A 14,865-nucleotide genomic window follows, 5' to 3' on the forward strand; every position below is an offset into this window, starting at 1 on the left:
TCAAATTGTTTTTTAGTTTGGAAAAGTTTTCTTCAATCATAGTGTTTAGTATATATTCTCTTTCATTGGCTTCTCCAGGGGCTCCTTTTGTTTGTATTTTGGATCTCCTTTGCCTACATTCTATGCTTATCTCTTTCTCTTATATCATTATTCTCTCCTTTTTCATGTCTTTTTTATTTACAAAAATTTCATCCTTTCTACCTTTTACTTAAGACATTATCAGTTGTATCCACTTGCCTTCTTTATTTCTATAATGATTTTTAAATGTTATTTCTAAGTCTTTACTGAGTCATCCCTCTTTTCAAGGCATTTTTTCTCAATGACCACATCTTTAGTGTCTCTCATTCTGCTTTATGTTGTTGTTTAAGTTTTGTAATTTTTTAAATTTCTGTATCTTCATTTTAAATATTAGGTAGAAATTTTAACTTATTTTCATCTTTATTGGCATTCTTTCACTGTCTGTAGAGAGGTTATTCTGCTCCTTATTCTTTTCTTTTTATAATTTTGTATAAGATGTGACTGTACCTCTAGCTAGCACTACCTTTGTGCTTTGTGCTCTAACTAGAATGAACTTTGTATCTTTGTGGCTACATGTTCTGAGATATACCTTCTTTGCTTTCTTCACTTTTATCTGGACCCTTTCTTTTTGTCCCTACTGTTTCTGTTCAGTTTGATTTACATTATACTTGCTTCAGTTTCTTCTAAGAGTGGAGTTTTGTTTTGAAAGGAAACTTCTATTTATTAATTTCTTTTTTCTTTTTTTTTTTTTTTGAGACAGAGTCTTGCTCTGTCACCCAGGCTGGAGTGCAGTGGCCGGATTTCAGCTCACTGCAAGCTCCACCTCCCGGGTTTATGCCATTCTCCTGCCTCAGCCTCCCGTGTAGCTGGGACTACAGGCGCCCGCCACCTCGCCCGGCTACTTTTTGTATTTTTTAGTAGAGACGGGGTTTCACCGTGTTCGCCAGGATGGTCTCGATCTCCTGACCTTGTGATCCACCCGTCTCGGCCTCCCAAAGTGCTGGGATTACAGGCTTGAGCCACCGCGCCCGGCCCTATTTATTAATTTCAAGAGTTTATAAACCCAGATAGCTCCAGAACAGTCAGACTTTATTGTAATTATAGCACGCTTGCATTTTCTTACAAACTGCACCTTGTAGAACATTACCCTCTCCTATCCCGTTTTAGCTTCTCTTCCCTTCTTGCCTCACTACACTTTCCAATGAGTACATCATGGCAATTTGAGGCTTTTCCTATTCATAGGACCATTAGAAACTCAGTTGCCTTTCCTCCACTTTGTCCTACTCAGATTCTGATACACAGGACTGGCATACGACAGTGATTTGTCCCCACTATTTAGAGGGTCATCACGATACCTTGTCATCTAGTTATATTTTAGATATCGCCATGAGTCCTTAGTTTAGATGTTACTGTTCCTCTGTCTATTTCTATGAGGCAATATGGAGAGAGTCAAAGTTATATGGCCATCTTCCCAGAATATCAACACAATTCTTACTGGAGAAACTTTAGGTGTATTCCTTTTAAGATTGGGAACACAACAGGCAAGTGCCTGGTTACCACTACTGCTTATTGTAACTCTAGAGGTCATGACCAATATATAAAGAAAATAAGTACAAAGTGTACAAATTGAAAGAAATAATACAAGATTTTGGGTAAACGTGATCATCTACCTATAAAAATCCACAAGAACGAATAAAATAATTACTATAACTATTCAGATAGTTCAGCATGGATGCCAGATAAACACTTAATGTAAAAATTTAAAACTTACAAAATCACAAAAGACATGTTAGAAAATTTGAAAGATAAACTACCACTCACAATTTAAAACTATAGTGTATCTAGGAATTAATTTAACCCGGACTACGCAAGACTACTATGGAGAAAAAATAAAACTACAATGAAGAATATAAAGATAACCTAACAAATAAAAAGACAATTCATATTCTTGGATGAGATGACTAAATATTATAAAGATGATCATTATCTCCAAACTGATCTACAAATTTCAATGCAATACCAATCAAAATGCCAGTTGCATTTTTTGAGGAATTGATAAATATAATTTTAAAATGTTATAGGAGAACAAATGTCCACAAATATTTAGATAAATGATGAAAAAGAAGACTTAAGAAAAAAACTTGCTATACAAGTATTTTTCCACAAGTACATCATCAGATATACAATGAAGCCATTGTTAAAAAAGAAAAGTGTGGTATGGACTTCAAGAACAGGCATATAGGCCAAAGCAACCAGATGGAATGCTCAGCATCAGACACAGATTTGCGCAGAGTCAGATCTAGAGAGAATCTTATTTTATTTCCAATTTAGGTGGCACCATAAATCAAATGGGAAAGAATTCATTATTTTGGAGTCAGTACTGGGAAAACTGAGTCAGTACATGAAGAAAAATACAGTGATTTTTGGACCAAAAGTGGTCACCAGGGGTATTAAAACTCTAAATGTAAAAATAAAACTATCAAGCTAATAGGAGAAAATGTAGGAAAATATCTTTGTAACTTATAAGAAAAAGAACTTTTTAAACAAAACCCAAAGATACAAACCAAAAGTAAAAAATGTATCAATTTGATTAAAGTAAAACTAAGAATCTCTAGTCAATGAACAAAATGATGAATAGAGTTAACAGACTAAAATTAGTGGAAGATATTTGCAAAATGTGAAATTAATGAGGGACCAATATACAGAATAGAAATTCTGCAAAGCAACTAGAAAAAGATAGGATCTCCAGAATAAAATGGGCAAAGGACATGGCTAAGTAATTTACAAGAAAGAAAACCAAAAGACTAAGAAGCACATGCAAATGTATTCTACTTAATGAGTACTCATAGAAATGCAAATTAAACAAAAATAAAGTCAGTTCTTCCCAACTTGATCTATAGATTCAATGCAATACCAATCAAAATCCCAGCAAGTTTGACAATCTGATTTTAAAGTTTACATAGAGAGGCAAAAGACCTAGAATAGCCAGCACAATATTGAAGAGAACAAAGTTGCTAGACTGACATTACCCAGCTTTAAGACTTACTGTTACAAATCTAACAGTAATCAAGACACTGTGGTACTGAAGAAAGAACAGACGGATCAATGAAACAGAATAGAGCCCAGAAATAGACCCTCATGAATATAGATAGTCAACTGATTTTTGACAAAGGAGCAAGGCATTCACTGGAGAAGAGATACTATCTTTCCACAAATGGTGCTGGAACAACTGGACATCACGCGCAAAAAAAAAAAAAAAAAAAAGAATCTAGACACAGATTTCTATACCCTTCACAAAAGTTAACACAAAATGGATCACAAACCTATATGTGAATGCAACAGTATAAAAACTCCTGAAATACAAGAGATACAACACCAAAGGCATAATTCATGAAATAAATAATTGCTAAACTGGACTTCATTAAAATTAAAAACTGCTCTGGGAAAGACACTGTCAAGAGAATACAAAGACAAGCCACAGACTAGGAGGAAGTATTTGCAAGACATATCTGATAAGGACCTGTTATCCAAAATATACAAAGAACTCTTAAAACTAAAATGAACTAAACAATAAAAAATAAGAAAATAAGTGGGAGATAAGGCCAAGATGGCCGATTAGAAGCAGCTGAGGTCCATGGCACTCATGGAGAGGAACGAAAGGGCCAAGTGAATACAGCACCTTCAACCCCTTCAACCAAAATATCCAGGTACCCACATTGGGACTAATCAGGGAAACAACCCACGGAGAACGAAGTAAAGCAGGGTGGGGCTATGGCACCAAGGGAACCCCCACCCCCAACCAAGGGAAGTGGTGAGTGATTATGTGACCCCCAGAAACCATGCTTCTCCCACGATCTTTGCAACCCACGGATCAGGACCCCTCATGTGCCCACCCTACTAGAGCCTTGAGTCCCGCACACAGAGCCATATGAAGTCTCAGCATAGCAGCTTCTCAAGCATGCACAGAGAGACCCAGGAGCTTTACATACTCTAGCCCTGGGATCGCTAGCAAGGGTATCTGCAGCTCAGACAAGGCAGCAGGTCATGCATACCCTTAGGAAGGGGGCTGAATCCAGAGAGCCAAGCAACATCAGTCTGCAGGCCCCATTTCCATGGCACCTCACAAGATAAAGACCCACTGGCTTGGAATTATAGCCAGTGACCAGCAATATGGTGGAGCCTGCCTGAGAAGGGATGGAGCCCCCAGGAGGAGGGGTGGGCTGCCATCTCTGCTGTTTGGCCAACTCAGCTGTTCCAGACTAAGAGCTTTGGAAAATCCAAACGGTCCAGACGACGAAGGGTCCCCACAAGCACAGTACAGCTGCTTTACCAGAATGTGGCCAGACTGTTTCTTGAAGCAGGACCCTGATGCATTCTTCCTCACTGGGCCCAACCTCCTAGCCAGGGATGCCAGCCACCCTGCCTGTATTCCATGAACAGAGTTCTGATCTCTAATTGAGATGCTGTGTGTGTGTGTGTGTGGGCGCGCGCACGCGCGCGTGTATATTTGGGAGGGGAGTGGGGACAGGCGGCCACCTTGGTTGTTTGAGGGACTCAGCCATTCCAGCCTGCATGCTTTGAAGAGTCCAAGCCAAAGGCAGCAGATGCTGTTCCCCAGCACAGCATGGCTATTTTGTCCAGGCATGACCAGACTACTTCTTTAAGCAGGACCCTAACCTATTCCTCCTCATAGGGCAGCTCCTCCCACCCAGGGCCTCCAGCCACCACCACCTGTGTTCTGTACAGTTCTAATGTCTCCCTGGATTGGAGTGCCCAGGGGAACAGGGCAGGTTGCCACCTTGGCTATTCAGGCATCTCAGCTTGTCCAGCCTGTGGGTCTTGGAGAGCCCAAACTGATCAGGGACTGAAGGGATCCCCAACACAGCACAGCTGCTCTACCCCGAAGTAGCCATACTGCTTCTTTAAGTGGGTCCTTAATCCTGTTCCTCCTGAAAAGGTGAGACCTCCCAACTGGGGTCCCCAGCCACCTCCTACAGGTGCCTTCCAGCTGGCAACAGGTCAGTACCCCCCTGGGATGGAGCTTCCAGGGAAAAGGGCAACCCGCCATCTTTGCTTTCGCACAGCCTTCACTGGTGATACCTCCTGGTATGGGAAAAACAGACGACCAGGGTCTGGAGCAGACCCCCAGCAAACTGCAGCAGCCCTATGGAAGAGTAGCCAGACTGTTAAAAGAAAAAACAAATGGAAAACAACAACAGTAGAACACACACAAAAACCCCATCCAAAGGTCAGCAACTTCAAAGGTAGATAAGCCCACAAAGATGAGAAAGAATCAGTGCAAAAACAATGAAAACTCAAAACACCAGTGCCCCTCTTTTCCCCCAAATGACCACAATACCTCTCCAGCAAGGACTCAGAACTGGGTTGAGGCTGAGATGACTGAAATGACAGCATTAGGCTTCAGAATGTGGATAAAAACAAACTTTGCTGAGCTAAAGGAGCACATTGCAACCTAGTGCAAAGAAGCTAAGAATCATGGTAAAACAATGCAGGAGCTGACAGTCAAAATAGCCAATTTAGGGAGGAATACAACCAACCTGATAGAGCTGAAAAACATACTACAAGAACTTCACAATGCAATTACAAGTATTAATAGCAGAATACACCAAGCAGAAGAAAGAATCTCAGAGTTTGAAGACTAACTTTCTGAAATAAGACAGGCAGACAAGGATAGAGAAAAAAGAATGAAAAGGAATGAACAAAACCTCCAATAAATATGGGATTATGTTAAAAGACCAAATCTATGACTACTTTGGGTACCTGAAAGAGACAGGGAGAATGGAATCAGTTTGGAAAACATATTTCATGATATCATCTAGGACAAATTCCCCAACCTAGAAGACAGGCCAACATTTAAATTCAGGAAATGCAGAGAACCCCAGTAAGATACTCCATAAGAAGACTATCCCCAAGACACATAATTGTCAGATTCTTCAATGTCAAAATGAAAGAAAAAATATTAAGGGCAGCCAGAGTCAGAGGCCACGTCACCTACAAAGGGAAGCCCATCAGACTAACAGCAGACCTCTCCATGGAAACCCTACAAGCCAGAAGAGATCGGAGGCTAATGTTCAACACTCTTAAAGAAAAGAATTTCCAGCCAAGAATTTCATATCTGGCCAAACTAAGTTTCATAAGGCAGGAGCAATAAGATTCTTTTCAAACAAGGAAATGTTGAGGGAATTCTTTACCACCTGACCTGCATTACAAGAGCTCCAAAAGGAAGCACTAAATACAGAAAGGAAAGACCATTACCAGCCACTACAAAAACACACTGAAGCACACAGACCAGTGACACTACGAAGCAACCACATAAACAAATCTGCAAAATAACCAGCTAACATCATGACAGGATCAAATCCACACATAACAATACTAGCCTTAAATGGACTAAATGCCCCCATTAAAAGACACAGAGTGGCAAGTTGGATAAAGAACCAAGATCCATTGGCATGCTGTCTTCAAGAGACCCATTTCACATGCAAAGACATACATATGCTCAAAATAAAGTGGTAGAGAAGTGTACCAAGCAAATGCAAAACAGAAAAAGGCAGGAGTTGCAATCCTAGTTTCTGACAAAACAGACTTTAAACCAACAAAGATCAAAAAAGACAAAGAAGAGCATTACATAATGGTGAACAGTTCAATTCAACAAGAAGAGCTAACTATCCTAAATATGTATGCACCCAATACAGGAGCACAAAGATTCATAAAGCAAGTTCTTACAGACCTTCAAAGAGACAGACTCCAATGCAAAAACAGTGGGAGGCTTTATCACCCACTGACTATATGAGACAGATCATCAAGGCAGAAAATTAACAAAGATATTCAGGGTCTGAACTCAGCTTGGGATCAAGTGGACCTGATAGATATCTACACAACTCTCCACCCCAAAACAACAGAATATACATTCTTCTTATTGCCACATAACACTTACTCTAAAATTGATCACATAATCAGAAGTTAAACACTCCTCAGCAAATGCAAAATAACTAAAATTATAACAAACAGCCTCTTGGATCACAGCACAATCAAATTAGAACTCAAGATTAAGAAATTCACTAAAATCCATAAAACTACATGGAAATTGAACAACCTGCTCCTGAATAACTTTTGAGTAAATAACAAAATTAGGGCAGAAATCAAGAAGTTCTTTGAAACTAATGAGAATAAAGATACAACATACCAGAATCTCAGATGCAGCTAAAGCAGTGTTAAGAGGAAAATTTATAGCACTAAAATGCCCACATTGAAGAGCTAGGAACACCTCAAGTTAAGCTAACACCACAACTAAAAGAACTAGAGAATCAGCTGGATGCAGTGGCTCACACCTGTAATCCCAGCACTTTGGGAGGTCAAAGCAGGTGGATCACAAGGTCAGGAGATCGAGACCATCCTAGTCAACATGGTGAAACTCCGTCTTTACTAAAAATACAAAAATTAGCTGGGTGTTCCACGCCTGTAATCGCAGCTACTCAGGAGGTTGAGGCAGGAGAATGGCTTGAACTCAGGAAGCAGAGATTGCAGTGAACTGAGATCATGCCACTGCACTCCAGCCTGGCAACAGAACGAGACTCCATTTTAGAGGACAAGGTGGGCAAATCACCTGAGGTGAGGAGTTCAAGACCAGCCTGACTAACATGGAGAAACCCCATCTCTACTAAAAATAAAAATAAAAAAAATAGCCAGGTGTGGTGGCACATGCCTGTAATCCCAGCTACTCTGGAGGCTGAGGCAGAAGAATCACTTGAACCCAGGGGGTGGAGGTTGCAGTGAGCCAAGATTGCGCCATTGCACTCCAGCCTGGGCAACAAGAGTGAAACTCCATCTCAAAAAAAACAAAAACAAAAACAAAAAAAACTAGAGATTCAAGAGCAAATAAACCCCAAAGCTAGCAAAAGACAAGATCAGAGCTAAACTGAAGGAGATAGAGACATGAAAAACCCTTCAAAAATTCAAAAAATCCAGGAGCTGGTTTTTTTAAAAAATTAATAAAATAGAAAGACCAGTAGCTAGACTAATAAAGAAAAAAACAGAGAAGATTCAAATAAATATATTCAGAAATGACAAGGGGGATATCACCACTGATCCCACAGAAATACACGCAACCATCAACACTGTAAGCACCTCTATGCACAGAAACTAGAAAATACAGAAGAAATGGATACATTCCTGGACATATACACTCTCCCAAGACTGAAAGAGGAAGAAATTGAATCCCTGAATAGACAAATAATGAGTTCTGAAATTGAGTCAGTAAAAAATAGCCTACTAGCCAACCAAAAACAAAGCCCAAGACCAGAAGGATTCACAGCTAAATTCTACTCAAGGTACAAAGAAGAGCTGGTACCATTCCTACTGAAACTATTCTAAAAAATTTAAAAGGAGGGACTCCTCCCTAACATATTCCATGACACCAGCATCATCCTGATACCAAAACCTGGTATAGATACAACAAAAAAAGAATACTTCTGGCCAATATCCTTGATGAATATCAACGCAAAAATCCTCAAAAAATATTGGCTAACCAAATCCCGCAGCACATCAAAAAGCTTATCCACCACGATCAAGTAGACTTCATCCCTGGGATCAAGGCTGATTCAACATATGCAAATCAATAAATATGATTCATCACATAAACAGAACTAAAGATAAAAATCACATGATTATCTCAACAGAAGCAGAAAAGGCCTTTGATAAAATCCAACATTGCTTCACGTTAAAAACTCTCAATAATCTAGGTATTGAAGGAACATACTTCAAAGTAACAAGGGTCATCTGTAACAAACCCACAGCCAATATCATATTGAAAGGGAAAAATTTGGAAGCATTCTCCTTGAAAACTGGTGCAAGACAAGGTTGCCCTCCCGCACCCCTCCTATTCAACGTAATTTGGAAGTTCTGGCCATAGCAATCAGGCAAGAGAAAGAAATAAAGTGTATTCAAATAGGAAGAGAGAAAGTCAAACTATTGTTTTGAAGATGACATGATTCTTCATCTAGAAAACCCCACTGTCTCAACCCAAAAGATTCTTTTTTTTTTTTTTTTTTTGAGATGGAGTCTTGCTCTGTCACCCAGGCTGAAGTGCAGTGGCACTATTTTATCTCACTGCAACCTCCACCTCCCATGTTTAAATGATTATCCTGCCTCAGCCTCCCAATTAGCTGGGATTACAGGCACACACCATCACGCCTGGCTAATTTTTGTATTTTTAGTAGACACAGAGTTTCACTATGTTAGCCAGACTGGTCTCAAACTCTGGACCCCAGATGATCTGCCCACCTCGGCCTCCCAAAGTGCTGGGATTATAGGCATGAGCCACCATGCCTGGCCTCAGCCCAAAAGCTTCTTAAGCTGATAAGCAACTTCAGCAAAGTCTCAGGATACAAAATCAATGCACGAAAATCGCTAGCATTCCTACACACCAACAATGAGCAAGCAGAGAGCCAAATCATGAATAAAGTCCAATGTACAACTGCCACAAAAAGAATAAAATATATAGGAATATGGCTAACAAGGGAAATGAAGAACCTCTTCAAGGAGAACTACAAAACACTGCTCAAATAAATCAGGGATGACACAAACAAATGGGAAAACATTCGATGCTTATGGATAGGAAGAATAAAAAAAGTACAAATCTGGAGGCATCATGCTCACTGAATTCAAACTATGCTACATAGCTACAGTAACCAAAACAGCATGGTACTAGTACAAGAACAGACACATTGAGCAATGGAACAGAATAGAACCCAGAAATAAGACCACACACCTACAACCATCTGATCTTTGACAAATCTGACAAAAGTGATAGGAAAAGATTCCCTCTTTAATAAATGATGCTGGGAGAACTGGCTAGCCATATGCAGAAAATTGAAACTGGACCCCTTCCTTACACCACATACAAAAATCAACTCAAGATGGATTAAAGACTTAAATGTAAAACCCAAAACCATAAAAAACCTAGAAGAAAACCTAGGCAATACCATTTAGGACATAAGCACGGGCAAAGATTTCATGACAAAGACACCAAAAGCAATTGCAACAAAAGCAAAAATTGACAAATGTGATTTAATTAAACTTAAGAGCTTCGGCACAGCAAAAGAAACTACCAACAGACTAAACACACTACCTACAGAATGGGAGAAAATGTTTATAATCTGTGCATCTGACAAAGGTCTAATATCCAACATCTATAGGGAAGTTAAACAAATTTACAAGAAAAAACAAGACTTTATTAAAAAGTGAACAAAGGACATGAACAGGCACTTCTCAAAAGATGACATGCATGTGGCCAACAAACATGTGTAAAAAAGCCCACTATCACTTATCATTAAAGAAATGCAAATGGAAACCACAATAAGATACCATCTCACACCAGTCAGAATGGCTACTATTAAAAAGTCAAAAAACAACAGATGCTGGTAAGGTAATGGAGAAAAAGAAACACCTTTATACTGTTGGTATGAGTGTAAATTAGTTCAACCATTGTGGAAGACAGTGTGGCAATTCCTTAAAGACCTAGAGGCAGAAATATCACTCGACCACACAATCCCATTACCGGTTATATACCAAAATGAATATAAATCATTTTATTTTAAAGATATGTGCACATATATATTCACTGCAGCACTATTCGCAATAGCAAAGACATGGAATCAACCTAAAAGGCCATTAATGATAGACTGAATAAAGAAAATGTAGTATATATACACCATGGAATACTATGCAGCCATAAAAAGGAATGAGATCATGTCCTTTGCAGGGACATGGATGGAGCTGAAGGCCATTATCCTTAGCAAACTAACACAGGAGCACTAAAACAAATACCATGTGTTCTCACTTATAAGTGGGAACTGAATCACGAAAACACATAGAGGAGAACAATACACACTGGAGCCTATTGGAAGGTGGGCAGTGGGAGGAGGGAGAGGATCAGGAAGAATAACTAATGGATGCTGTGCTTAATACCTGGGTGATGGGATGATCTGTATGGCAAACCACCATGGCATACATTTACCTATGTAACAAACCTGCACATGCTACACATGTACCCCTGAACTTAAAATAAAAGTTGGAAATTTTAAAAAAAGAAAGAAGATAAGCAATAAGAAGCAATAAGAAAGCTAAACAGTAAGAAAATAACCAGCCAGGCACAGTGGCTCACACCTGTAATCCCAGCACTTTGGAAGGCCAAAGTGGGAGGACCGCCTAAGTCCAGAAGGTCAAGGCTGCAGTGACCCATGATCATGCCACTGCACTCCAGTCTGCAAGACAGAGCAAGTTCCTGTCTCAAAACACAAAAAAGAAAGAAAGAAACTAACCAACTTGATTTAAAAATGAGGCTGGGTGGAGTGGCTCATGCCTGTAATCCCAGCACTTTGGGAAGCTGAGGTGGGCAGGTCACTTGAGGTCTGGAGTTTGATACCAGCCTGGCCAACATGGTGAAACCTTATCTCTACTAAAAATACAAAAATGAGCAGGACATGGTGGATTGCACCTGTAGTCCCAGCTACTCTTGAGGCTGAGTTGGGACAATCACCTGAACCCAGAAGACAGAGGTAGCAATGAGCCATGACTATACCACTGCACTTCAGCCTAGGCAACAGAGTGAGACTCTGTCTCAAAAATAAATTAATTAATTAATTAAAAATAAAAATGGGCAAAAGACCTGCACAGACACCTCACCAAAGAACATACACAGATGGCAAATGATCATAGGAAAATATATTTCACATCATACTTCATTAAGGAAACACAAATTCAAACAATATTGAGATACCACTATGCTCCCATAAAAATGGCCAAAATTCAGAAGACTGACAATATCAAATGCTGGTGAAGATGGAAGAACAGGAACTGCCATTGAGAACGCAAAATAGTATAGCCACTTTGGATGACAATTTGGCTGTTTCTTAAGAAACTAAATATATTCTTACCATACAATGCAGCAATCATGTTTCTTGTTATTTATCCAAATGAATTGAAAATTTATAGCCACAAAAAAACCCATACACATATGTTTATAGTGTATAATTGTTCATAATTGCCAAATATTGTTCATAATTGCCAAAACTAAGAAGCAAACATGACATCCTTCAGTAGGTAAATGGATAAATAAACTGTGATAGATCTGTTATGATTTGGATATTGTTTGTTTGTCCCCATCAAAATTCATGTTGAAATTTGATCCCCAATGTGGTGGTTTTGGGAGGTGGGGCCTAGTGGAAGGTGTCTGGGTCATGGGGAAAATTCCTCATCAATGACTTAGTGCCATTCCCACAGTAGGGAGTGAGTTCTCATTCTGGTGAGACTGGGCTACTTCTTCAGGAATATATTAGTTCCCTCAAGAGTGGGTTGTTACAAAATTAGGAAGCCCCTTGATTCTCTCTCTTTGCATGTGCCCCCTTCCTCTTTGAACTTTTCCACCATGTTATGATGTGACATGGAAGTCCTCACCAGAAGCCAGGTTAGTGCCCTTGAACTTCTCAGCCTGAAGAACTGTGAGCTAAATAAACCTCTTTTCTTTATACATTCTCAGTTATTCTGTTTTACCAACACAAAATGGATGAAGACAACATCTAACTAAAGGAATATTATTCAACACTAGAAAGAAATTAGCTATCAAGCCATGAAAGTTAATGGAGGAACCTCAAACTCATATTACTGAGTGAAAGAAGCCAATCCGAAAAGGCTGTGTACTGTATGATTCCAACCATACAATATTTTGGAAAAAACAAAACTATGAAAACAGCAAAAAGATCAGTGGTTGCTAGAGGACAAGGAGGAAGAAAGGGGTGAATTGGCCAACCACAGAGAATTTTTTTTTTCTTTCTGAGATGGAGTTCCACTCTTGTTGCCCAGGCTACAGTGCAAAGACGCAATCTCTGCATCAGTTCACTGCAACCTCCACCTCTCAGGTTCAAGCGATTCTCCTGCCTCAGCCTCCCCAGTAGCTGGGATTACAGGCATGTGCCATCACACCCAGCTAATTTTGTGTTTTTAGTAGAGACACGGTTTCTCCGTGTTGGTCAGGTTGGTCTCAAACTCCTGACCTCAGGTGACCCACTGGCCTCAACCTCCCAAAGTGCTGGGATTACAGGTGCGAGCCACCATGCCTGTGCCTGTCTCCATAGAGAATTTTTACAGCAGTGAAACTATTGTGTATGATGCTATAATGGTGAATACTGGTCATCATACATTTGTCAAAACTTATGGAACATGCAACACCAAGAGAAAACCCTAATGAAAACTGCTGTCTTTAGGTAATAATGATGTGTAGATGTAGGTTCATCAGTTGTAACAAATGTACTACTCTGGTGCCAGATGTTGATTATGGAAGAGAGTGGTGAAGCATGGGGGAAAGCTATGAGAACTTTCTGTACCTTCTGCTCCATTTTACTGTGAATCTAAAACTGCTCTAAAAATTAAGTCTACTTAAAAAAACAAAGACAAAACAAATCAGGCATCACTTTACTCCTGTAATATGTGCAGATACTAGGAAGCTTGGAAATGCCAAGTGTTGGTGGAGAGGTGGGGATATCATGCACTTCTGGAGGGCATGGAAATCGGCCCACATTCTGTATCACAATTTGGTACCTCTATAGCACCATTTGGTCAGATTGGGTGTGCACATAACTAGGACCCATTCCTTAGTACCTGTCCCAAATATAGTCTCTCACATTTCGAAAGGGACATCTGAGAAAATATACATTTCAATGTTGCTTGTAGGGACAGAGAGTCAGGGTCCATCTGGGTGTTCATAACCTGGCGTAGAGGAAGTGAAGGTGGATAGGTGAAGTATGATTGTTGCAGAAGTTAAAAAGCTACAGATCTGATGTGCATATAGCAACATGTATGATATTAAAAACAGTAAAAAAGAAATACATAGGAGATACAGAACACAGTACTGTTAAAAGAAAATTTAAAATATATGGACACCAAAGAATACATACAAATAAAAATCCTCACTAAATACATTGGAATAGCTTCTTATGTGGGAGGAGGAAAATAGAAGTGAGGAATGTCCATAGAAGTTTTAATAGAGTTTAAAAAAAAAAACCTAAATAGCAGCTTTGTGTGGACTAGCAGTAATAACATACCATAAACTGAGGAGTGTGACTAATCTAAATCTCTATATGTGAGATACAACTATTAGTTGATTGGTAGCCAGATATACATGACAGACAGATATAATACATAGAGATTATAGATTAGATAGATATGATTGATTAATAGATAGAGATAAAGAAATCATTCTCTCTTCCATTATGGCCATTGAAATACCAACACTACCACCACCAAACCCAGGGAGTTCTATTCTCAATCCATTTGACCTTGTTCTTGTTATGTAACTGTGAAACTCTTATTCAAAAAAAATACTAAGGCTTCTTATTCAGGACATAAGTACCATGCACCCAACCTTCTAGATTCTAAGACATCCTAGAGGGAAAGAACAGCATGTGCAAATGTATGGTGGCATAGAGGACACATTTGGAGAACTACATTGAGCACGTTTAGAATCCCGTTATAACTGCAATTTAGAGTGAGAAACGAGAGCTCTAGGAGATGAAGCCACAGAGATAGACAAGGTTAGATCAGTTCACAGATCGTAGGTGAGGCTAAGGAGTTTAAATTTGGACCTGAGGTAAATGGGGAGTCATCAAAGAATATTAAGCAAAGAAGAGAGTGACCTGATTAGATTTGTATTTAGAAAGATTACTCTGATTGTAACATGGAGAAAGAGGGGATAGGAGGACGAAACCAGTTAGAAGGATGTTGCAGTTGTCCATGCTAGGGCATTCATGAATTTAACAAGGGACCTTGGTA

Source organism: Trachypithecus francoisi, unplaced genomic scaffold (assembly GCF_009764315.1).
Source record: "Trachypithecus francoisi isolate TF-2019V2 unplaced genomic scaffold, Tfra_2.0 Lachesis_group2, whole genome shotgun sequence".
Taxonomy (NCBI): domain Eukaryota; kingdom Metazoa; phylum Chordata; class Mammalia; order Primates; family Cercopithecidae; genus Trachypithecus; species Trachypithecus francoisi.